The sequence below is a fragment of the Elaeis guineensis genome, chromosome 13, assembly GCF_000442705.2.
Source record: "Elaeis guineensis isolate ETL-2024a chromosome 13, EG11, whole genome shotgun sequence".
Classification (NCBI taxonomy): Eukaryota; Viridiplantae; Streptophyta; class Magnoliopsida; order Arecales; family Arecaceae; genus Elaeis; species Elaeis guineensis.
The window spans coordinates 69,086,268-69,112,688 of record NC_026005.2 but is presented as its reverse complement, the minus strand read 5'-3'; the positions used below and the strand labels follow the sequence as shown (position 1 = coordinate 69,112,688).

Here is a 26,421-nt window from a genome sequence, read left to right as displayed (position 1 = left end):
TCATAGAGGCAGGATCATGAGTTTCATGTAAAAGAAGAGTCATTTTACTTTTTGCAAAACCACCGAACAAGGGCCCAGGCCTCTTTCCCGTGTGGTAGGGGATGTCCTTTTAATGCACGCTCTCTCCCAGTGCTCGGCACCAAAGCCAATACACACACACACACACACACACACACACACACACACAATAGAGTTTAAGGTCTTAACAATCAAGTAATACAAGTTTCATGTTTGTCAATTTGATCAATAATATAGTAAAATCGATCAAAATCAGAAAAATGGATAAATAGAACTCAATGCCATTTGTTTATGACCATCACATGACTACATATGGCTCACTAGAGTCAATCCAAATCATCCATCCTACCACCACTCATCAGCATCCTTATTGTATATGAGCGGATTCGGATCCCCCTCCTCCAGCACTAGCACTTGAAGGCGGATTCTTTTAAGCACCTCATCGATGGCCAGATCCATGGCATCCTACCTCACCCAGGGCCTCACCGAGTAGCCATGCCACTGGTATAACACTTGAGGCACCAACTCCAATACATTCTTCCGCATGCATTCACCGCACCTCTACCAGCGGTATCGTTGCCAATACGTCAGCAATCTGGATCCATTGAAGCCAACCTCCTCCTTTGAAATAAACACTGAGAACTCAATCCAGTCATTCAGGAGGTGCCACCTGTATTGCACTCACGCCCTGATCTCCTCGAAGAATATCAGGATGCAACCGGTTAGGATCCCATCAAAGGTGGACCTTTGGGTCGGCGTGTCACCGAGAGGTTGGAGGCAGAAGTTGGATCGGAGCATCGACTGCATGAACTAGATGGGTTCCTAGGATCAGGCCCCCTCAGAGCAGTCGACCACCTCATATATGTCGGTTTAGTTCTCGCACTTAGCCCAGATGCTGTTGTGAATGTTGGGGCTGCCTCCACCTCCATCACCACTGCTGGCGAAGAGCGTGAGGTTAGCACGACTAGCACAACGGCTGTGGGTGAGCCAGGCATCGAGACAGATAAGGGTGGTCGAGTGGAAGGAGTTGGGGTGGGGGACAGCGTGCTCTTGCTAGGGCCAGGGACAGGCCTCGAGGGAGAGGATAGTGACGTTCTAGAAGTCGGAGAGCCGGAGGAAGGAGGCACCCCAGAGAGGGCGGTTGGCGTCAAGATCCTCAGAGACATCCCAAGTGAGGTGAGAAAGGATGAGGAAGTGGTCGTGGCCATGTTGTCGGCCCTAGATGGCGGGCTAGTCGTGGTGGAGGAAGTCGGTAGGAGGTCATGGCTGTGGAGACAAATTTATATCAAAAAAAAAAGATTTGATTTTGTATCCTTTTGTGCATTGCTTGATTGAAGTATGAAATTACTTTTATCAAAAAAAATATTTGATTCGACATAGATTTTAGCTTCCAATCTTTCTAAGTACTGAAATCCTCCCAGTGGGGATTGTATGCTAGTACATCAATACCCTACTCATGGAAGTCATGCATTGATACATTAATATCTTGCTAGTGAGGGTTGTACGTTGGTATATCGATATCCTACTAGTGGAGGTTGTGCGCTAATAGATCGATATCCTATCAGTAGGAGTTGCGTATTGGTACATCGATATCCTGTCAGTAAGAGTTGTACATTGATATATCAACATCTTGTTAGTGGAGGTTATACGCTAGTTTATCGATATCTTGTTTATGAGGGTTCTACATTAACACTTTGACTATTCTGAGCTTATTTTGGTATCGTCACAGAGTATAAGTATGATCATAGTTCATAGTTATCGAGATGAATTAGATGTTTTGAAGAAATTGATTTATGAATGAAAATGAATTTAAAAATTAAATTTTAAAAAGATTAAATTTACATGGATCTTATTTTGATTTGTGTTACATATTTTAAATTGATGTACCTTGCATACTTATTTTCAGTATATTATTATCATTTGATTTATGTAGCTAAAGTATTCATTGCTGACTGGACTATCTAGCTTATTATTCTATAATTTATTTTTTTATAAATTTAGAGGATTAGCTTGACTCGAGGTTCTAATATGGGAGAGCAAATTAGAAGTAAAATTTGATATTTTTATTTTAGATTAAAATTTATTAAAGTTTATGCAAGACTATAAAATATTATTTTGTATGATATTTGATTTAATTATTAAATTTAGTTTGAATATTAATTTATTGATTATTTATTTTACTATTGCTTTATGATATCGTGAAGAGATATCTTGCATACTTGTGGGAGGTTCTCTATGAGTATGTGATGGTTACTACAACCTCTGACTCTTAATCTTGGATCAGAAGTATGATATATGCAGTAAAAAAATCATGATTCAGTAACAATCGTACCATCTCCAAATCTCCCTAGGTCACCACATGGTGAGAGGAGTCTTCCCCTTGTAATCTTTTTCTTTGCTAATTTCGATCTTCATCCCAGCAGTGCACATGCAATCTCTAACAGAATATACAAATAACATAAATAGCCCGAGGACATTATTGTATATAGTCTTAACAGTGTATATAAGATAAAGCTAAAATAAAGTTTTAGATCTATAGTGGTAAAGAAATTCGTGCTACCTCATTGCTCTCCAATGACACTAATGTGTAGCATAGTCTGGCCATGCGGCTTTGTCACACCCCCGAACCAAAATATAAATTAAAATAAAATTTAGAGAACATGAACAGCATCGCATACCTATAGAATACTATCCCTATAGACATGCAAGGCTTCCAACCTAGCAAAATTCTAAAATAATATCTAAAATAGTATACTCCAGGCAGTGGTAATAACAGAACTACTAACTATTTTCTATCTCAATTTTAACTTTAACTTTATAATAATCCATTTCATTTTTACATAACATCACTAAGCACAACTATCCCAAAAATAATCTTCTTTTACAGACCGACTTCACCTCTATACCCAAAATCCAAAATGCCAAGATCTACTTCGCAAAAATAGTTTCTGAATTTGAAAACCACAGATAAAAGTTTATGAATTTCACAGCTCAATAAGTAGTAGTTATATCTATAAAACAGATCTAAATCATAATGATATATGACTCAAATATATCATAAGAATACAATATCAATCTGATCAAGATCAAAGTTATGAAATTAAAGATATCCAAGATACAGTCTTATGTCAGCTTTGCTATAATATGAAAATCAATAAATAAAACAAAAATCCAATATATATATATATATATATATATATATATATATATATATATATATATCCAGTTTCATAATATATACTTAAGCATAGGTATCCACTTCTTTTCGCCCTCAGCCCTTATCGGATACCACGATACCCCCCATATATAGTAAGGGATCTTAAAAGAGTCCACTCTTACACCCCATGGTGGGTATCTCAAATTCACACTTATGTCTCATGGTGGGTATCTCAAATTCACACTTATGTCTCATGGTGGGTATCTCAAGTCCATGCTTACGCTCTATGGTGGGTATCTCAAGTCCATGCTTATGCCCCGTGGTGGGCATCTCAAGTCCGGACATCATACAAAGTAGGCTGAGAGTTGAATGATACATATACCAATAACTATATATAAGTCAAAAAAAAAATTTTGATACATCTTTTATACGGCTTCAATATAAATTGATACAACTATGATACATATATTTCGACAGGCTATAATCATAATTTGTCAAGCCTAATCTGATCATAGTATGTAAAGTCATCCAGTTCAACTCATAAGCTTCAATTCACTAATCAATGCATCATAGTATATATATATTCTAAGAATAATTAAATCAAAAATTAATTAAGTGATTCACATCATGTTAAGAAAATGATACACGATAATTTCATACACAATTGGATCTGATTGCATATACAATAATCTGTATCATTTTAGATGAATAAAATTATTGTCACTTAATTTAGATAGATTATGATAAAATATAAATATTATTTATCATAATTTGTATCCAGTCATAAAGATGATATATAACAATATAATACATAATCAAATCTGAATGTCTCTATAATAATTGGTGTTATTTTAACTGAATATGATAATTTTCATTTGATTCAGGTTGATCATGGCAACATGCCAAGGATACTTATAATACTTGATATCGCATCAAAAGATGATGTAAAGATTTATTTAATTTTAATTGATTATAAAATATAGCTGTTACTTACTTCAATATGTGGACCATCGAATAATTAACCACTCTATCATAATTTTTGGATATCTAATAATTCATGATCACAGCTAACAACAAGCCATAACAATGTTTTGAACTACTTTCTAACAATTTTTTCAACCTTCTTAAAATTTTTAGTCCTTAAAATTGCTCTACTTTGGAGGAAAGAAAGAAAGAGAAGAGAGAGGATACAACAACCTCTTCTTCATTTTTTCCTTTCACAAGAGCCCACTTCCACTAATTCTTTATCCCACCTAAACTTATCCAAAATTTTTCAAATTTCATCCTCAAGTTGACACATAAGTCAACATCTTCCTATTAAAATTTTAACTCAAATTGCTTATCCAATAGGAAGATAAAATTCATGGATTATAATAAGGCTGAACTAATTCACCAACAAAATAAAGCATCCCTTTTTCCAAAATTTTTCTATTACAATACTTTTTAATTTTTGTTTTCATTATCTAACTACTCATCTCATCATCTACTAACTAATTTATAATAGCAATCAACTATATACTATATCTATTCATTAATTTCTAATTGAAAGCAGTCGAAATAAATACAAAGGATGGTTAATTTTACCTGCTAACGAGCTAACCCATGGCGGTGACACAACCCACGATAGTGACAAAAAGAAAAAGGGAAGGGAAGGGAGAAGAGGGAAGGAGAGAAAGAGGGATGAAGAGAGTTTCAATATATTTTATTTTATTTATTTCTTTTTTTTTCTTCTCTTTCTTTCTTTCTTTCTTTTTCTTTTTCCTTACCCACTCACACACGTGTGCACACAACGCGCAAGGAAAGGAGGAGAAGGGATAGAGGTCTTTCCTTACATCTTCTTCTCCTTCTTTTTTTTTTTCTTATATTTTTCCTTCTTCTTCTTCTTCTTCCTCCTTCTCCTCTATTTTTTTTTCTTCTCTATTTCCCACTCACACAACACACACACACGCACAAAGTGGAGAGGGGAAACTGGGGAGATAAAGAGATAGAGAGAGTGCAGGATACGAAGAGAGGGCATGAGAGAGGGAGAGAAGAGAGAGAAAGAGATAAAGTGGGAGAGAGGGAGAGAAAACATGGGAGGAGAGAGAGAGCATGGAGGAGAGAGGATGGACAGGAGGGAGAGGCATGAAGGAGAGAGTAGGGGAAGGTTCAGGAGAGCAACAGAAATCCCTTCTTTAATCTCGATCTTTCTTTTTTTTTCTTTTTTTCAATGGGGTGAATGTGGTCGCCTCCACGAGAAACCACGGATCAGCGATTCCCTGCATACGTCTTGTGTGTGGCACAAAAAAGAGACCCCTAGGTCGGGCCTTCACATTTCCCCCCCCTTAAATAAATTTTATCCTTGAAATTTGTATATTCATACTCAAAACACATCTTCAATTTATCATTACTAGATCCACATTACTAATCACAAGCTCTATCGATAAATTCTATTAATATTTGTTCGCATGCTAGTCTATGGCTAAAATCTTAATGGTAAGGATATTTTTGAGATCTCTTATCTTCAAATTTATTATAATCTTTACAAATTTTTAAATATATATATAAATAACTAGATTTATCAAACTTCACATCAATCCTTAAAGAATACGAATATTAAACACTCAAGACTTAATATCGAGAATTATTAAATATTTACATAGAGTTTTGCTATTACCTTGCCTTAGGCATTCTTCAATTTTTTTTTAATCAAGGTGTTAGATAGCAATCACTCTAATGTATCAACCTATATCATCTTAATCATTTAGTACTTATACCACTGTAGTTTTTCTCTCTTAATTATCTTAATTCTAATTCTAATACTCCATTCTAATATCAAATTTTTCTAAAGTCTCCTGATTCTTTCCTTCCTTTTCTTTAACAACCTATATCAATATTTATTCCACTGGATTAGAACATCTCTCTCTATTGACATGTTTGCAATCTTTACTAGAATCATATCTTCTATTTTCACAATACTACTAAAATCAACATATACTTAATTAGCTCCTTCCAAAAATAAAGATTTGGTTCTTATTCACTACATACATCCTTCATAATCCACTGGTTACTAGTTTTCAAATTTTCAAATAAATAATAATATTAGATTTAATCAACTTTTAAGTTTTATCACCATATATCTTAATGCTAGGCCTTCAGTTCTTTTTGCTTGTATCACTAGTTGTAATCAAAATTTTAAACACTTATTATTCAATCTATATACCTTTAAAAAAAATAATTATAAGATGATTTCAATCTTTTATAACTATCCTACACATTTATACTATGACTTATGTAAAGGATTGTATATATAGTAGAATTTAACTTAAGCTTAGTATATGGTTTCTAATTCATTCCAAATCTTAAATTCCTTTTTAAGTCTCTTAAGAGCATTTAATCAACTACCAATAATATAATTAAAACACATCAAGAGATATAGCTAATTCTAAAATTTTTTTAATAATATAATGACTACAGAATCCTCCAATATAAAGTAAAATTTTAATAAATTCAAATTAGATTATCAAGTATAGTATAAACTCATCATACGTAGTAGTAAATCATACTTTTCTTTACTCTTTCCTCCCTTTATCAATTCTCTCCAGATAATGATTCAGTATTTGAAGAGAGTTCTTAGCTCAATTTATTTATCTGATGCTGAAGAGTAGAACATTCATCGATATGCCTTTGATTTATATCTCTCAATCTATCATAGTTCCATTTCAGTACTGTAGTTCTATGCTTATACCAATATACTCAGCTCTTATCCTTTGAAATGAATATTTATAATATTCTTTGTCTGAAAGGTTAACATCTCATACTTTGAAGTGGAATCGATATTTAGGATTTTAAAAGCATTTATTGCTGCCTACTCTTTAGATTTTAATTGTTCTACACCAGAAAGACCCACAATTCTTATTGCTTCCTAGGATTGATCTCCCCTACTAACCATGATGTCAATAAAGAATTTAACAAACTATCTTTCATTCATCTCTATCTCATATATTGGATATGATAGTCCTAACTTCCTTATTACCTAAGCTAATATTATCTTCGAAGATGTATCAATTATCTCCATTATCTACAATTAATATCACAAAATTAATCACTTATATGAAATAATTCTTATCAAAATGAAATCTACTAAATAATAATCATATAATTGATTATTTTTTTTCTAAAATTATTCCTCATATAATCATATACCAAAAATCTTTACATGATCTATGAGTTACCACCTATCACTTACTATATTATTCTAATCCATTCTAAGTTTCTAGTGCTCTAGTTGTACCTATTCAGATTACTATGGACATTTGAATTCATCTGAGTCTCCTTATTACAATCCTAAATCATACTCTCACATATATAAATCATCTTATTATTTAATAACTATCTCACTAAGACTCAACGTATGTCTTGATTTTAATACATTCCTATAAACTAAACCTATACTTTGATACCACTTTAACTATCACACTTTCGAGCCAGAATATAAATTAAAATAAAATTTAAAGAATGTGAACAGCTATTGCATACCTATAGAATACTATCCTTATAGGCATGCAAGACTTCTAACCTGATAAAATTTCAATATAATATCCAAAATAGTATTCAAAATGGCATACTCCAGATAGTGGTAATAACAGAACAACTAATTATTTTCTATTTCAATTTTAACTTTAGCTTTACAATAATTCATAATATTTTTACACAATATTACTAAGTACAACTATCTTAAAAACAACCATCTTTTACAGATTGACCTCATCTCTATACACAAAATCCAAAACCCCAAGGTCTGCTTCCTAAAAATAGTCCTTGAATCTGAAAATCACAGATGAAAGTTTGTGAGCTTCACGACTTAGTAAATAGCAGATACGTCTATAAAATAGATCCAAATCATAATGATATGTGATTTAAATACATTATAAGAATGCAATATCAATTTGATCAAGATCAAAATTATGAAATTAAAGATATTTGAGATACAGTCTCACGTCAGTTTTGCTATAATATAAAAATTAATAAATAATATAAAAATTTAATATATATATATATATCTAATTTCATGATACTATACTTAAGCATGGGTACCTACTTCTTTTTGTCTTCAATCCTTACTGTGGTGTCATGATACCACCTCTAGCACGAGATCTTAGAAAGGTCCACACTTACTCCTTATGGTGGGTATCTCAAATCTACACTTACGCCCCATGATAGATATCTCAAGTCCATGCTTATATCCTATGGTGGGTATTCGAAGTCCACGCTTATGCCCCACAGTGGGCATCTTAAGTCAGGACATCATACACAGTAGGTTGAGAGTCGGATGATACATATATAAATAACTATATATAAGTCAAAAAAAATCCATCTTTTATACAGCTTCAATATAAATTGATGCAGTTATGATACATATATTCCAACAGACTATAATCATAATTTATCAAGCCTAATATAATCATAGCATATAAAGTCATCCAGTTTAACTCATAAGCTTCAATTCACTAATCAATGCATTAAAGTATATATATATTACAGGAATAATTAAATCAAAAATTAATTAAGTGATTCACATCATGTCAAGGAGATGATACATGTATGCATAATCAGATTTGATTGTATATATAATAATCTATATCATTCCACATGAATAAAATGATTGTCACTTGATTTAGATGGATCATGATAAAATATAAATATCACTTATCTTAATTTGTATCATGTCATAAAGATGATATATAACACTATCATGCATAATTAAATCTGAATGTCTCTATAATAATTTGTGTTATTTTAACTGAATATGATAATTCTCATTTGATTTAAGTTGATCATGACAATATGTTAGGGATACTTATAATAATTGATAACGTATCAAAAGATGACATAAAGATTTATTTAATTTTGATTAATTATAAAATATAACTGTTACTTACCTCAAGATGCAGATCACTGTATAATTAACTACTCTATCATAATTTCTGAATATCTGATGATCCACGATCACAGCTAAGTCAACAACCCATAACAACATTTTGAACTACTTTCTAACAACTTTCTCAACCTTCTTAAAATTTTTAATCATCAGAATTACTTTATTTTGGAGAAAAAATAGAAAGAGAAGAGAGAGGATCTAATAACCTCTTCTTCATCCTTTATTTTCATAAGAGCTCACTTCCACTAATTATTTATCCTACCTAAACTTATCCAAAATTTCTAAAATTTTGTCTTCAAGTTGAGTCATAAGTCAACATCGTTCTCTTAAAATTTTAGCTTAAATTTTCTATCCAATAGGAAGATAAAATTTATAGATTACAACAAGGTAGAACCAATCTGCCCACAAAATAAAGCATCACTTTTTTCAAAATATCTTTATTACAATACTTTTTAATTTTTGTTTTCATTATCCAACTACTCATCCCATCATCTACTAACTAGTTTATAATAGGAATCAACTACATACTACATCTACTCATTAATTTCTAATTGAAAGTAGTCCAAACAAATACAAAGGATGGTTAATTTTACCTGCTAATGACATAATCCACGGCAGCGACATAACCTACGGCAGCGATAAGTAGAAAAAAGAAAAGAAAGGGAAAGGAGAAGGGGGAAGGAGTGAGAAAGAGGGAGGAAGAGAGCTTTGATATATTTTATTTTATTTCTTTCTTTTATTTATTTTTTCTTTCTTTCTTTATTTTTTTTTTCTTTTTCCTTACCCACTCGTAGGAGTGGCAATCGGGTCGGGTCGGGTCATAAACGGGTCGGGTCAATACAGGTCGAGTCAGAAAATCATCAATCTAAATCCGACTTGTTTATTAAATAGATCAAAAATTCAAATCTAAACCCGACCTATTTATTAAATAGGTAACCCAACCCGATCTATTTAACCTGTTTATTAAATAGATCAAATTAGATTAAATGGGTTAAACAAGTTAAACATATCAGATTAAATAGGTCAGAAATAGGTTAAACAAATTTTAAATAGATTAAATAGATTTTGAATGGGTTAAACAGGTTAGATAGATCGGATTAAATGGATCAGAAATAGGTTAAATAGGTTAAATGGGTTATCTGCCTCAATTCGATCTGAATATTAATAGGTTAAATGGGTTAAACGGATCACATATCTAAAATCTAAATCTGATCCAATTATTAAATGGATCGATCCGTTTATGATCCAAACCATTTAGCCTAAATTCAAACCTATTTATGGTGGGTCGAACACGGATCGAATTGGTGGATCGGGTCATATTTTGCCAGCCCTACCCACTCACACACGCGCACACACAACACGTAAGGAAAGGAGGAGAAGGGATGACAAAGGTCTCTTCTCACGTCTTTTTCTCCTTCTTTTCTTTTTTCTTTTTTCTTTTTCTTTTTTTCTCTCCTCCTTCTTCCTCTATTTTTTTCTTCTCTCTTTCCCACTCACACAACACACGCACATAGTGGAGAGGAGAAATCAGGGAGATAGAGAGATAGAGAGAGTGCAGGAGAGGGAGAGAGGGTGTGGGAGAGGGATAAAGGAGAGAGAAAGAGAGAGAAAGAGAGAAAGCGAGAGAGAGGGAGAGAAAACATGGGAGAGGGAGAGAGTGCATGGAGGAGAAAGGACAGACGAGAGGGAGAGGCGCGGAGGATAGAATAGGGGAAGGTTCAGGAGAACAGGAGAAATCTCTTCTCTATTCTCGATCTTTTTTTTCTTTTTTTTTCAAGAGAATAGGAGAAATCTCATCTTACATGGCACAGGAAAGAGGGCCCCCTTTGGTTGGGCCTTCACAGGCCTACTATGGCCGCATTGAATGCATGGAAGAAGCTACACGATATCCAAAAGTCCTCTCATCATGGCCAGGTAGAGAGGAACTCATTTTGTTTGTCAATGGAAGCAGCCAATTCGGCATCCACCGACATCAGCTCTTTGGCCAAGTCGGTATGCATGCCTGTTAAGCAGGGCCGCATGTAGGGTGTTGTTGCCATCCTGTTCCACTGCCTTTAGTAGTGCCTTCATGCTGTTGCACCCCACATTAGGCACCATCTCGTGCCTTAAGATGAAGATGATATCTTGGTGGCTCCTCAAGATCATGATAGTGTGGAGTGGGGTCTCATTGTTCATGTTTCGCTCTTCAAGGTGTGCCAGTTTCTGCATGTAGATCTCCTCAACGAATTTCTATCTATGGCTGGACTATTTTCTATACCATATTCTTATCCATGACAGGCTATTTACAGTGCTATATTCCTATTCATGGCGAGCTATTCACAGTACCACATTTCTATCCATGACGAGACTATTCACAGTGCCATATTTTTGTCCATGGCAGACTATTCACTGTGCCACGTTCTTGCCCATGATAAGGTTATTCGTAATTTAATATGACTGGTCCAAACACACCTTAATTTCTTGATTATCAATTTATTAATCTCAATTATATCAAAAAAATATTATATTATATTATATTATTTTTAAGATTTTCAATAGCCGATATCATAATCAAAATTATTTGGAAAACCTTTAATATTTGATTACAAACATGTGATATGAAAAATATAAATAATCATTCCGATAATCATAAAATAAATATCAGCCACAAAAAATCTAAATTATATAGCATAGAAATAAATATATATATCGGTATTTATATACAAAAATTATTATCTCTACTGACGATAAACTTGATCACAATATCTGTTAGTTCACATCTAGCATGTCCAATCAATCAACATAATTATAACTCATCCTTGGTCAATTGTCATAATAAGAAATAAGAAGTTATTATTAGAATCCTATTTTCACAGCTTTACTTTTTGAACGGCTCTTAATCTCTAATTTTTGAGCTATACTTCATATATCACTAATCAATTAATAAAGATTTAGGTATTTATCTTGAATTAGAAATCAGAGTCAAATTTCTTTGCTCAACATCTTCTTGCTTGAATGAAGATCATCAATGTCGTGACATTGTTACCTCCACTCGATAAACTCAACTCAGATCATATTTTGATTTAAGAATTCAGGTATACAATACTCTGCTCAACCCCGTATGGCTGCACCCCTTTAGAATCAAATCCAAACATCAAAACCATAAGGGAGGTAATTGATAACCCAGCACCCTTTATCGAGTCTCTAGAGGTGCACTAACTGGAAACCTGGAACCACCGTCCAGACACCCTTGACTGGTTAGAGAGAGAGAGAGAGAGAAAGGAGAGAAAGAGTGAGGAGATAAAAAGGAAGAGAAAAAGTAATGAAGAGAGAGATCCACGTCTCTTCTCAAAACAGAGAAAAGAAGAGGCTCTAGGGCCAACCACCGTCATGGCAGCGACCCCCTACGGCGATTGCTGCGGCAACAGCCCATAGTGACAAGATTGTGGTCACATCCGACGACGATGGTTACCAGTGGTGGCATGGAAGAAGAAAAAAAAGGAAAAAATAGGTGTTAGGATTTGACGCCTCGAGATTCAGCCCACATTGAGCCCACAGCGAGGTTTGCGGCGAAAAACGGAGTCCAACGAGACCAAGATCACCTGAAATGGAGCTCGGATGGAAGAGATACGAGCTTATGAAGTCGGCACGAGAATCGAGGCGGCGGAGGACCGCCGGCGACCGGCGGCGGACGGCAGCGGAGAGGCCGCAGGCGGCGGCGCGCGGGACGCGCGACCCAGGCCCGCACAGGGGGGGCCCGCGGCCCAGGCGGGCGCGCAGCCCAGCTGGGCGCGCGGCCCAGCGGGGCGCACGGGCGCGCGGCCCAGGCGCGCGCGGGCGCGCGGCCCAGGCGCTAGCAGGCCCGCGCGCAGGCGCGGCCCAGGCCCGCGCGCGCGGGCCAGCCCAGGCCAGCGGGCCTGCTGGCCCTTGCCCCGGTCCACCATGGACCGGGTGGTCCACGGCCGGGCCTGTGGACCGCGTGGGAGTTTCCCACGCGTTTCTCGCGGTCCACGGCCCTATTTCATGGACCGGAGCGCGATCTAAGGGCCGAGGACGCTCCCAGTCTTGATCCGACGGTCAGGAGGGTTTCTTGACTTTGTTTAGGACTCCTAATCCCTCTCTAATCAAGTTTAAAGAGTGTTTAAGCCTTTAAAAGGCCCTGTGAGGTAACAGAGAGGAGTGGTTTTCGGTTTTCTCGCCGCCGTACGAACCGAGAGGAGAGAGAGGGGCGTGAGGCGCTGTGAGAGGAGCAGGAGGCTTCTGGACAGCGGTCGCCAGGCTCTTCAGGGGTTCAGGGGGTCTCCAAGAGAGAGAGAGCTTTTGTGAGGGGAACTTTATGTGAGAGAGAATTGGGTGTACAAGGGTTGAGGGTGAGGTCTCCTCTTTTAAAAATTTTCTTCTCATAGTGAAGTTTGCATGCCCCGTGGAGGCGAGCCCTTTTGTGGCTGATCCACGTATTTTGATTGTTTTTCTTTTTGTTTTGTTTTTTCTTTCTTCCTGCTGCATCGTGTGGTACTGAAAGGATCTTGGGAGGTGGTGTCCTGGCCAGACATCCACCCAACAAGTGGTATCAGAGCAAGGCGGTACAAGGACGCAGATTGCAGTGGTGGTGAGCAAGACTGAAGATGGAGAAAACAGGAACAATCAAGATGGAGATCAACCAGTTTGATGGTAAGAGCAATTTCTCCTTGTGGCAGGCAAGGGTGAAGGACGTACTCATCCAACAGGGGTTGATCGATGCTCTCTTGTGCGATGAGAAGCCGACCACCATAGAGGTGCGGGATTGGAAACGGCTACAGATGCAGGTGGTGAGTACCATCCGCATGTACCTGGCGGATGAGGTGGTGATCCATATGCTGAGCGAGACTTCCCCGACGGTGCTGTGGTCGAAGCTCGAGGAGTTGTACATGGTGAAGTCTCTCACCAACACTCTTTTCCTCTGGAGGCATTTTACTAACTGCGGATGACTGAGGGACAGAGCGTGCAGGAGCATCTGAGCCACTTCCAGAAGATCCTCACCGACCTTCTCAGCGTTGGCGAGAACGTTGAGGAGAAGATCAGGGTGCTGGTTTTGCTGGCGTCGCTTCCCTCTTCGTATGACTCCTTGGTGACTGCTCTTCTAGTGGGGAAGAGCACTATCAAGATGGACGAGGTCACCGCGGCGATACTCCAGAACGAGGTTCTCAGGAGGGAGAACCCAGCTTCGAGCTCAGGTGTCGATAGCTCAGCTTTGGTGACTTCTGGAGGTGCAGGAGGCGGTAGACGGAGCGACAGGAGATCGCATCGAGGGCGGTCTAAGTCCTGGAGGGACTTGAGCAAAACCAGGTGTTACTGGTGTGAAGAGTTGGGGCATCTAGCCAGAGATTGCCCTCAACTGAAAAATCGGACGGTGGCTGCTGTAGCGACGACCGGCAGTGATTCAGATGGAGATGTCCTGGAGATATCTGACGAGGTATCTAATTCTTTCCAGCAGTGGATATTAGATTCTGCATGCCCCTATCATGTGTGTTGCAGAGAGGAGCAGTTTGACTCCCTGGAGAACAGTGAGAGCACTGTATATCTGTCGGATGGATCGAGCTGTGCGATCAGAGGCATTGGGACGGTCAGCTGGAGGACACATGACGGTGTAGTGAGGAGATTGGGGGAGGTCCGATACATACCCGATTTCAGACGGAATCTTATCTCACTTAGCAGACTGGATTCGAGTGGCTACAGGACGGTAGCTGGTGGAGGAATCCTGAGGGTGCTACGCGGCGATAGGATTGTGCTGGAGGGGAAGAAGGGGAGCAGAGGACATTATTACCTGGCAGGGAGCCCAGTGCGAGGTGGAGCATCGGGAGTCAGGTGGAGCCCAGAGCGAGGTGGAGCTCCAGGAGGCGGATCGGGCACGAGACAGGAGACTCGGGAGGACGAGAGGCGACGTCGCAAGGTAAGATTCCTATTGCCGCAGGATGATGCCCCGAGCAGGTCTCAGGTCAGGAGGAGCACAGCATACGACGGAGATGGGATCGAGCAGCCCTGACTCGACTCCCATGTTTGCCCATCCATGATCAGCAGGCGATTGCCCCAGGGCATGGGGGCGAGGAGATCCAGAAGCTCTCGGAGTTTGGAGGAGGCCGAATATCGAGTCGAGGTGGAGATTGTTAGGATTTGACACCTCGAGATTCAGCCCACATTGAGCCCACAGCGAGGTTTGCGGCGAAAAACGGAGTCCAACGAGACCAAGATCAACTGAAACGGAGCTCGGATGGAGGAGATACGAGCTTATGAAGTCGGCACGAGAATCGAGGCGGTGGAGGACTGTCGGCGGCGGACGGCAGCGGCGCGGCCGCAGGCGGCGGCGCGCGACCCAGGCCCGCGCGGGGGGGGGCCCGCAGCCCAGGTGGGCGCGCGGCCCAGCGGGGCGCGCGGGCCAGGCTGGCGTGCGGCCCAGCGGGGCGCACGGGCGCGCGGGCGCGTGGCCCAGGCGCGCGCGGGCGCGCGGCCCAATCGCGGGCAGGCCCGCGCGCAGGCGCGGCCCAGGCCCCCGTGCGCGGGCCGGCCCAAGCCAGCGGGCCTGCTGGCCCTTGCCCCGGTCCACCGTGGACCGGGTGGTCCACGGCCCGGCCTGTGGACCGCGTGGGAGTTTCCCACGCATTTCTCGCGGTCCACGGTCCTATTTCGTGGACCGAAGCGCGATCTAAGGGCCGAGGACGCTCCCGGTTTTGATCCGACGGTCAGGAGGGTTTCTTGACTTTGTTTAGGACTCCTAATCCCTTTCTAATCAAGTTTAAAGAGTGTTTAAGCCTTTAAAAGGCCCTGTGAGGTAACAGAGAGGAGTGGTTTTCGGTTTTCTCGCCGTCGTACGAACCGAGAGGAGAGAGAGAGGCGTGAGGCGCTGTGAGAGAAGGAGAGGAGGCTCCTGGACAGCGGTCGCCAGGCTCTTCAGGGGTTTAGGGGGTCTCCAAGAGAGAGAGAGCTTTTGTGAGGGGAACTTTATGTGAGAGAGAATTGGGTGTACAAGGGTTGAGGGTGAGGTCTCCTCTTGTAAAAATTTTCTTCTCATAGTGAAGTTTGCATGCCCTGTGGAGGCGAGTCCTTTTGTGGCTGATCCACGTATTTTGATTGTTTTTTTTTTTTGTTTTGTTTCTTCTTTCTTCCTGCTGCATCGCGTGGTACTGAAAGGATCTTGGGAGGTGGTGTCCTGACCAGACATCCACCCAACAATAGGGATTCATCTTGTTCGGATGCTGGCTACTTAACAAGCATGGCGTCGTCGGGCAGTCACCCAAAGATCGATAAGGGCTCAGCTAAGGGGTTATCAATGGGAAGTAGTGCCAGCAGTGGCCAACTTAGAGGATTTCAATCCAAAACAGGGCAACTCTATTTTAAAAGAAATCCAGTGACATGCTGGCCTAAATCCATGCAATAAAAATAGCTTAGAACCCAGAAAAGAGAAGAGACCAAGGATGAGTGGTCCTTAACGTCATAACAAACAAGGCATTGACTGCGATCAGGTGAAATCTTCTGATAGAAATCCAAGAAATTTTCAGCAGAAAAGTTGAAATTGGTAACTCTAGAAGGGGATTTTCTGACAGAGTCCTTAGAAGGAAGGGTGATCTTTAGGAACATCTTTAGAGTTTTGTCAAAGTCCGGCATTCTCTAGAGTTCCTTCTCCTATCGAAATCATGGAGAAAGAAAATAGACACCTATCGGGAGTCTCTCTCTCCGTTTACACACAATTCATTCGCTAATGGGCCAAAAGGCCCCACCGGGCCAACACCGGATCCCAACCCAAAAAAAAGGGTTGTCGCAATATCTTTTCCTTATTCCCCGATCAAAGCCAGCCTTAGTTTGCTCAATCCCTCGAATTATATTCCACATTTTGAAAAGATGAAGTAAAGGCTTTTTTTTTTTTTTTTTTTTTTTCAATTTGCTTTTGAGATAGCCTTCATCGATAGCCCAAAAAAAAACCTTCTGAGCACACCCCCCCCCCCCCCCCCCCCCAAAAAAAAAAAAACAGCTGTAGATATTGTACCGAAACGCTTGCCATCTGTGCAAGGTGTACCTAGAAACAAAGACAAAGTTTCAAACGTCAAATATAACTTTCTTGTCCACATACGAGCGATGAACATTTAATGAAACACCAGAGATGCATTTGACAAATGTTTCAGTCTACAGAAACACTAGAAGCTAATGAAACATGCTGACAAGTCTTAAGTATCACTCACAGAAACATCTTCTTTTTGTAACTGACCTGCCAAAGAAGAGACCGAAAATTAGTAGTCATGATATCAGCTTCATGCTTTGTCAAGCTGAAGCTTTAATAAGCATAAAATGAAATAAAATATAGTGGAAATAAAAAAAGGGCCAATAATTATAAGGGGTGGGGGAGCAAAGAGTATGGTCGAGCAATAGTTTCCGTACAAAATCCTCAACTTCTTGTATGTCATTATGCAAGTGAATAGGGGCAAATCTCGGAGCATATACACGTTGGAGAGCATACAATCGAGAATCGGTGAAAATACAATGAGCAACATGGTGTGTTATCCACCATGAGATTTGCGTGGTCTACGCTAGAATTGTTCGTTCGATTTTAATCGATCCGATTTAATCCAAATCGATGCGATCCAAAAATCAGATAATAGAAAAATAAAAATCAAGATCCGATCTGAATAAAAGAAGAACCAAATCGAAACCGAACTGAAAAATTCGATTCGATTATTCAATTTTTTTATATATTTTTTTATTATTTATTTTTTATACAATATATTCAAATAATTATTAACGATTCATTGGTAGTTTGTTACATTACATTTAATTAAATTCAGAATCTATTGAATTTGTTATTTGATAATTTTTTACATTAAAAATCAATAATTAATAAATAATAATATATTGATAATTAATAAATAATAAATAGATAATAAATAAAATATAACATATCAAAAATTATATTATCTACAATACAAACAAACAATCAAGCAAAACAGTAAATTATAATAATAAACCAAATCCAATATCTAATCATTCGTCTATGTAACTAATAAATTTTTAAAATAATAAACAATATAAATTTAAATTATAATTTTGATTTTTGATTCGATTTTTAGATTTTTTAATTTTTAATTAAATTGAATCGAAAATTAAATTTTTTAAAATTAAAAATTAAACTAAATTATTTTTAATTTAATTTTGATTTAATTTTTTAATTTAATTTAAATCGATTTTTAATCTAAAATAGAATTACGAACGATCCTAATCCACGCACCCAGTGCATGCAATACGGATGTCATTAATACAGCCTTATCAAGGACTCCATTTTCATGGTTGCCACCTCAATTTACACCTCTCAGAATTTTGGCCCCATTAACTACCTGCTTACTTTTGCGGAAGATTTGGTACTAAATGAACTTCTTGATGTCATGATAGTGTCATCAAAATTCCTGGAAATCTGAGGAACCCATCTCCAACCTACAAACTAAATCTTGCTTCCCAATAAGTTCAGGAAGCGGCTCTGCAACCTTTCTATTTATAGATTAAAAAAAAAAATTAAAAGACTTTTTTTTTATAGATAAATATTATATAAAAATTGATCAATTTTTTATTGATCAATTTATTTATATTTTTATATTTTTTAAAATAAATAAATTATTTTTTTATGAATAACATTTATCATTGAGATGAAGAAAAATTTTACCCACTTATAAGATGGCTAAATCATTTCCCATCAATCAAAAAAATAATCATTTTAATTCATTCATAATATATTTTTAATCTTATAATAATAATAATATAATAATATAATATATTATAATGTAATATATCATAATAATAATATATTACATTATAATATATTATATTATTATATATAATAAGATTTATATAATATATTAAAATATAATATACTATATTATAATTTAATATAGTATATTATCATATACTATATTAAATGTAGTATATTATAATATTATAACAAATTATTATCATATAATATATATTATTATAAAATATTATAATAATATAATAATAATATATAATAATATAGCATATTATTATCTATTAATATATTATAATATAACATTCTATATTGTATTATCATATATCATAATAATATAATAATATAATACACAATAATATAATTTAATATAATATATTATTATATATAATAATATTTATATAATATATTATATTTATTATTATATATTATATTATTTTAATATATTATAATTATTAAAAAATATAATATATTATATCATATTATTATATGTAATAAAAGCTATTATGAAAAATATATATAGATCTTAGCAACTTATGCAGAAAACTAGTAATTGAAAAGAATATGGATAACAGATTTTTAAGCTATTTTTCAATGCATAAAAGAATAATAATAAATTATTTTTTTATCTAAATATTATCTGAAAAATATTTATTCAGAAAAATATAAATTACTGGATAAATTTTTTATCCTCAAAGAAATGGGTCCTAAATCTTACTTTCAAAAAGAAATAGATGAAACAAATTGGGTGGTTCATCCTCCCTTATTGTCAAAAAGAAGAAGAAGAAGAAGAAGAAGAAGAAGAAGAAACAGGTGGACATGCAATGTCCATTTATTTATAATGTACTTTATATCTAAAATCACTAAATGATATTGAAATACAAAATAAGAACTTAAGGTGTATGAGGATTTACATTTCCAGAAGGACAATTGTGGGTTGCCTTCCCCCTCTTTCTGCAATGATTAATATATTGCCCAGTTATGCTTTGTCATAGAAGCAAATATACCAATGCTATATGAGATTCCAATGCGTGACAATGGATCATTCAACGTCATCCTCCATGGGGTGGACAGAGGGCCAAGGATGTCAAATGCACAGAAAAGGACAAAGGTGACAACATGGTTATACCAATGTCTTGATAGCATATTAAACCAATATAAGCAATTGCAAAATCTAATATCAACCATTAATGGGATGAAGTAAATAAAATATTTTCTAAATTTGATTGTTGATGCATTATTGTAGTTACTATTGTTACCTGCATGAGAAAGTAATAGCTTTTATACCATTAACATAAATAGATAATGGCATTCTAAGAAATTTACTTTAGAATACTGTATTTCATATTTAAATCATATACGCATCACAGTGGTCATAATACATATTCAAAAATAATAATTTATAGCCCATTTTATATATTTTGATAAACAACAAAAGATGTCAAAATACAAAATTGGCAATGCGTCCTAAACTCTACAAGCAATGAAGACCAAGCATGTAAAGGATAATTAGTATAGGTTAAAAGTAGAAAATATCAGCCAGACAGATGCTCTGGATCAAGCATAAGAGAAGTATTATGTATGTGTCCTCCTCATTTTAACAATCAATAGCATAGCATGCATGCCTAAAAGGTTTCAACAAATTAGACATGATTTAATACATTAAGATTCCCTAAAACCATCAAATTTTCGTCTTTGATTCAAAGGCATACTTTAGTAGTAAAACATACTTCTTTCTAATTCTCACATTGTAAAACTAAGATAATTAAGACAATGTATCATGGTATGTTAACAAGAGTATGGAGATCACTAAAGAAGTGTTGCATAGGTCAATGGAAGAATTGGATTCAATTAATATATCATTAAGTGCTTTATTTAGCGAGAGGGAACCTAGTGTTTACTTAGTGCTTTGTGTGTGTGCGCGCACGCTTCTGTGTTTATGTTCTTAGTCTTTTTCTATTCGCTCTACTTCAAGTTAGCATTTTTTTTTCTTAATATTTCTTTTTTTAATTTTCTCAATCTTTTGTCTTTCATTCTGGGTTCAAGTTAGTATTTTTTTTCTTAATATTTTTCCTTCATTCTTTGTTCAAGTTAGTATTTGTTTTCTTTCTTTCTTTCTTGTGTGTGTGTGTGCGCGCATGTGTGTGAGTGCATGCATGCATGCATGTCGTACCTTTTTCTCATCACGAAATCAAATTAGATCCAAGGTTGCTTCGTGAATAACATGTGAATCATCTAGTTGGTGGACTCGTTGAATGAATTAATCAATGCACTAAAAATCTTGTTGACTATCAAGGCACAAGAAGAATTTTCTTTACTAAGCATATCTCCTTGCTATTTGATCTCTAAAACTACTTCAAAATTAGTCAGCTTTTCATTCTTATAACTAACTAAATCATCTTAGTAAATATCCATGTCTTGGATAGTTTCAATACATGACTCTTCTATATGATTTGATTCCCAATTATAGAGCTCTATAACTAGATCAATTCTGGCATCTTTTTATTTTTCCTAAGCAATTCCAGAATCATCGATCCTTTAATCATGATAACTTTTGAACTTAATATGATATCTATCTAATCAAGCCTTTTCTGCTTCAAATCTTCTTGTAGACCGAATTGATCCTCAACATGATCAACCTTATCATGTCTTGAGTTTTCAATTAAGAAGTTGAATCAGTCTCTAACTGGTCAAGCTTCTCTTATTTCAAATCATCGTCATTAAACTAATTTTGTTCTTCTTCCAAATTTTTGGGGAAGCATGGAACTAGAATCCACTCTAAAATCCAAACCTCATAATGATGCCTCACAAATGGGACTCCACAGGCAAAAATATTCTCTCCTCTCTTTTTTTTGTCATATCTTCTTCCACTCTTTTGTACTTTCACAAATTATAAAGGAGATGCCAAAAGTCTCTTTAAATAGAGGATTATATAGGTGGAATATTTGACTTCTATTTGAATTCAAAAAAATCAAAAGTCGTGAAAATACAAACTCTAAATTAAATAGAGTAACACTAGAAATAAAATTTTATTTGAAATAACACATAAAAAATAATTAAATAGAGATCTAAAGTCATTAAAACTAAAAACCAACTAAAAATGAAATCCTGATTGAAGTAGGACTTGGCGATGAATCTCAACAATGAGATCTAGGATTACTTCTTAAATAACATGTCATCTAATTGGTAGACTCATTGACTGAATTTTGGTGCAGGGTTTTAAAAAAAAATGCATTTATAGAGGGACATTTGCTTGTCTTTCTGTTTCCGAAGCAAAGTTTGTCCTTTGTTGTGCACAAAAACCAATTTGGTAGATATATAGGTCTCTTTATGATGTTTTAAATGGCTTGCAATTGATAATCAATCAACTAACTTTACTGCTTGCCTTTAAGAACTTCAAATTTCTGTTTTCTTTCAATAAATGATATTGTTTCTATGTACTCCTCTCTATAAATGCATTTATAGAGGGAGATTTGCTCCGTTCAAACTTGATACAAAGCACATAAACAAAGTTACAAGAAGCTTGCCATATGGCTGATGCTAAACATGACATGATTCAAGTGAGGCATTTTACTTAACATGGCATATATCATTTTCAGATATTTCTAATAATTTCGCTAAGGTTGTTTTTGTACACGTGCTCAACTCTAGAGTACCTTGCTTGAAAACTTGAGAAATGATGACCTTGCCAAATTGGAATTCAGAATTGAAGCATAGTCCCTGAAACTGAAATTAATTTCACTCAAGGCCATTAAAATTTGTTTTAGGCCTACCATTACCGAGTCTTTATTCCAATCTGCGTTGAGCCCAACTACTAACTCAGAGCAATTAGGGTTCATGGTCCGTAATATAAAATGGGCCTATATCTATGATCCTCTGTCTATTGAAGCAACAAGCAATTGCTAGAGCTCAACAGTTCACAATGGTCTCATTTTGTTATGAAGATGAACGTACAATATTCCTATGACAATTCCTAATATTCTAGACTAAGAATGCTAGCTCAAGTTAGTTTATATAAATGTTTGGAAAAATCTGACTATATTTGATAGCTTTTTCCATCATATGCTTTGCTGCCTGCTATGTATGATTAAGAATGAGTCCTTGGGAATTGGATGAGCAACCGAGGATCAAATTCCGTCTTCATCAGAGTTTGAGGGGCTAGGGATCCTTGTGGGAGTGCTATCCCCATTGTATAGCCTATTGTCTTCAGGCCGATGTAAGAAATAAAATAGTAGATATACTAGTTTTGCCATCATGTTATTTGGCATACACAGAATTTACTGCAATTTCATAGCAAAACCAGTATTTGGAGAAATGTTGAATAATCTAGAAATTAGAATGTCGATTGCAAATTTGCCCTACCTTTTTAATTTATGTATTTATTTGTTAATTGGATTTACAATAGAAATTTCACTGAGCAAGTGCTCTATGTAATGATAACTGTAGCTTGCAAATTATATTGATGACAATAATGATAATAATGGCTGCTGTTGTGCATTGTTTTAATCATGGTTATCATATATTTGTTTTTGTGAGCAAACATAATATTGGATAACATTAAAAAGAATAGTGATATTTTGAATCACTTCCACAAATAGTTATTGTAATTTAAATTGGTATGGATATTTTGAATTCAAAAACATTATTGCAGTGGTTAAATGATAGGAGTGATGGACAACATGTTTCAGTTACATAAGAAAATTTTGTAATGTGGATAATGGCATATTTATGATGGCTTCTTTTCACATCATATAGTCACAAGCAAGATCAATGGTATGGCACCATCCTAAATCATCTTTTTCAAGATGTACTAAGTTGTACTAGAGGGTGGATTAATGTGGTTCCACCCCCTAAGCCAAGAAACCAATGAGGACTGGGGAGGGAGAATGAGAGACAGGAAAAGAAAGAGACAGATAGGGGGGCAGGGGGGCGGCCTTTGTACCCTTATTTCTATTATTTTTGAGATTTGGAGGATTAATTGCCACCTCTGTACCTTTATTCCCACTGGGGACCCCAATTTGAACCGAACCCAGATCTCATGCATGCCTAAGTGGTAAGATGTTGTGGTACCATTCAAACTAAAGTTTAATAGTATTTTCTCAATCTAATGTAACTATAGTACCATGGAGCACTGTCTATGCAAAAAAAAAATCTATTCCCGATGGTTATAAGCATTGCCAAATTATCCCTCGATGCCTTCAAAAGCATCGAAAAAGCATTAATAAATGAAGAGTTGAAATCAATATTCCTAACACTTTAGGTTAGCATCGATAGGTGGCGATGCTTTTTATAAGCATTGGAAACTAATAACGCTAATTAGCGTCACTAAGCTCTTTGATTGTGCTGACGCTTTTAAAAGCATTGGTAAGTTTTTCAAATTGCTGATGTTTTATAGCATCTGCAATTATAACAATTACCCATGCTTTAAAGCATTGATAATGTTTTATTTTGAAAAAAATAATCTAAAAATAATCCAAAATAATATGTACAAAAATATATAAATATGTTCAAAATTTATAAAAAAAATTCAAACACCAACATAGACATAATAAACACTCTATATAACATCATAATTAATACATAAATCTATCCAAAATTTATAACAAAATTCAAGCACCAGCATAAAATTATAATAAATACTCTATATAACATAATAAAGTTATGATTACATAGTTCATCATATTCATAAATTACAATCTATAACCAAATAGAAGAAAGCAAAAGAAATTTATAAAACTAAAACAAAATAAAGACATCAGCTGTCAATGATCTATAGGAGCATGTCATCGACTCTATGACTGCTGGAACTATTGGAAGCCTACAACAAACATATAAAAATTGTAATAGTTGAGAATATAAAAATCATAATATAAATTAATTGATTAAGTATATAAGAAATATAAATATAATAAGATATATATATATCTTAAAAGAGTTGACAAACATCTATAATGCAGATACAACTGCTCAATCTGAGTCCTCATAGTAGATATCACTATGTTATAGTTCTGCCTCATCGTCTCCATATGTGCCTCCATTTACGCCTCCACCTGCACCTCCACTTGCCTCTAACTGCCTTACATGAAGATTTAAAGGTAAAAAAATCTCATGGAACACTTTTATATATATTATTGCCAGCAAAACGTTTATGAAAGTGGTGTATTACATTGCTCAAAGTCCTACAAGCACACCAACAAGCACCAAGAATTAGTATGAAATAGTCTAAAAATTAGTATTACAAAATGCCATAGAAAGCTGGGAAGCTTGGCAAATTGGTGATGCATCTCATTCTTATTAACAAACCTAAACATTAATGCAATCCGCATCCATTTTTATGAGAAAAATTTATACAAGTCCAAATCTTGGAATGGTCAAGAAAAGGGAAATTATCATCTCTTTACTCATATCAGATCATATAGATGATGAGTATACATATATTTTGAATTATTGTCTTTAGCTGACAAATTTGCTTATCGATAATTAACACAAAAATAATTTACTCTGTTATTTTGACCTTTTGATGTCTCATTGCTCAAATCTTTGTGAGTACTGTGAGATATAACTCATATTTGTAAGATAATGAAATGAAAATTGATGGAATCAAGCTCCTTCCTGATATGTAAGGATCATCGTAGATGCTTTCTATCAAATCACTTGAGACACTTCACATCACTAATCTGCACAATCTTTACCCCCGATTAACAAAACATCAAAGCCCAAATAGAAACATGAGAGAACCAGAACAGAAGAAGAAGTTGAAAAATTTGAACATCATAAAACCATAAGCCCTAGACCGATCAAATCACAGATGAACTGAACACATATAAGTATCAAAAATATAGAATAGGAAAATAAAAATATCCTAGATCAAATGGTGGAAGAAGCATATGCCAAAGGCGGAAAGCATTTTGTAGATGGCGGAGCACCGACAGTTGTCACTCTAAAGCTCAAACTGATAGATCTCATTGGTGGGATTGGAGAAAGATCGAAAAAGGACAAGATTGGGATGGGGTGTGAGAAGAAAGAGGGTTTCGATTTGGGAGTCTGGAGAGGGGGTGGATTATATGAAGAGGCTCGGGGAGAAAGAAGGTTAGGATTTCAATTTGGAGATGGAGAGTTGAAGATAAGAGTTGAATTTTAACGACGCTTTGTGGCCTCTGACGATTTTTTTCACACCTTAAAATGTTGATGCTTTAAAGCATTGTAAAATCTGATGCTTTTAAAAAGGATCAGCAGATACATATGCTATTTGAATTTTGCTGACGCTTCCCCCTAGTGTCAGCAATATTAAGTCAGAATATTTTTTTTTTTCTATAGTGTATTATCGAATTTTGTTTTGATGAAATATGTAATTCTTTCTATTTGACTTACAAAATACTCAATAAAGACTCCATAAGAATTAAAGTGAGACAAGAATCCAAGATCTTAAACATGCTGCAAATTGTTTCTCTTGCCCAGAATAATGATCTTTCAAGGATATGCTAGTAAAAATTTCTATTAAAATGCTGGATCGATCTAGGTTCGTATACAAATGCATCCCTACCTACGTATTTGAATACAATATGAGGCATATACAAGTGCAAAGGATGA

The 26,421-nt window shown here is 35.9% G+C and overlaps 1 pseudogene; it reads right to left on the bottom strand.

The window, feature by feature from the left end:
* LOC105056166 (probable xyloglucan galactosyltransferase GT19) lies at window positions 1-22,670 on the bottom strand (annotated as a pseudogene).
* Between the last annotated feature and the right edge of the window lie 3,751 nt (window positions 22,671-26,421).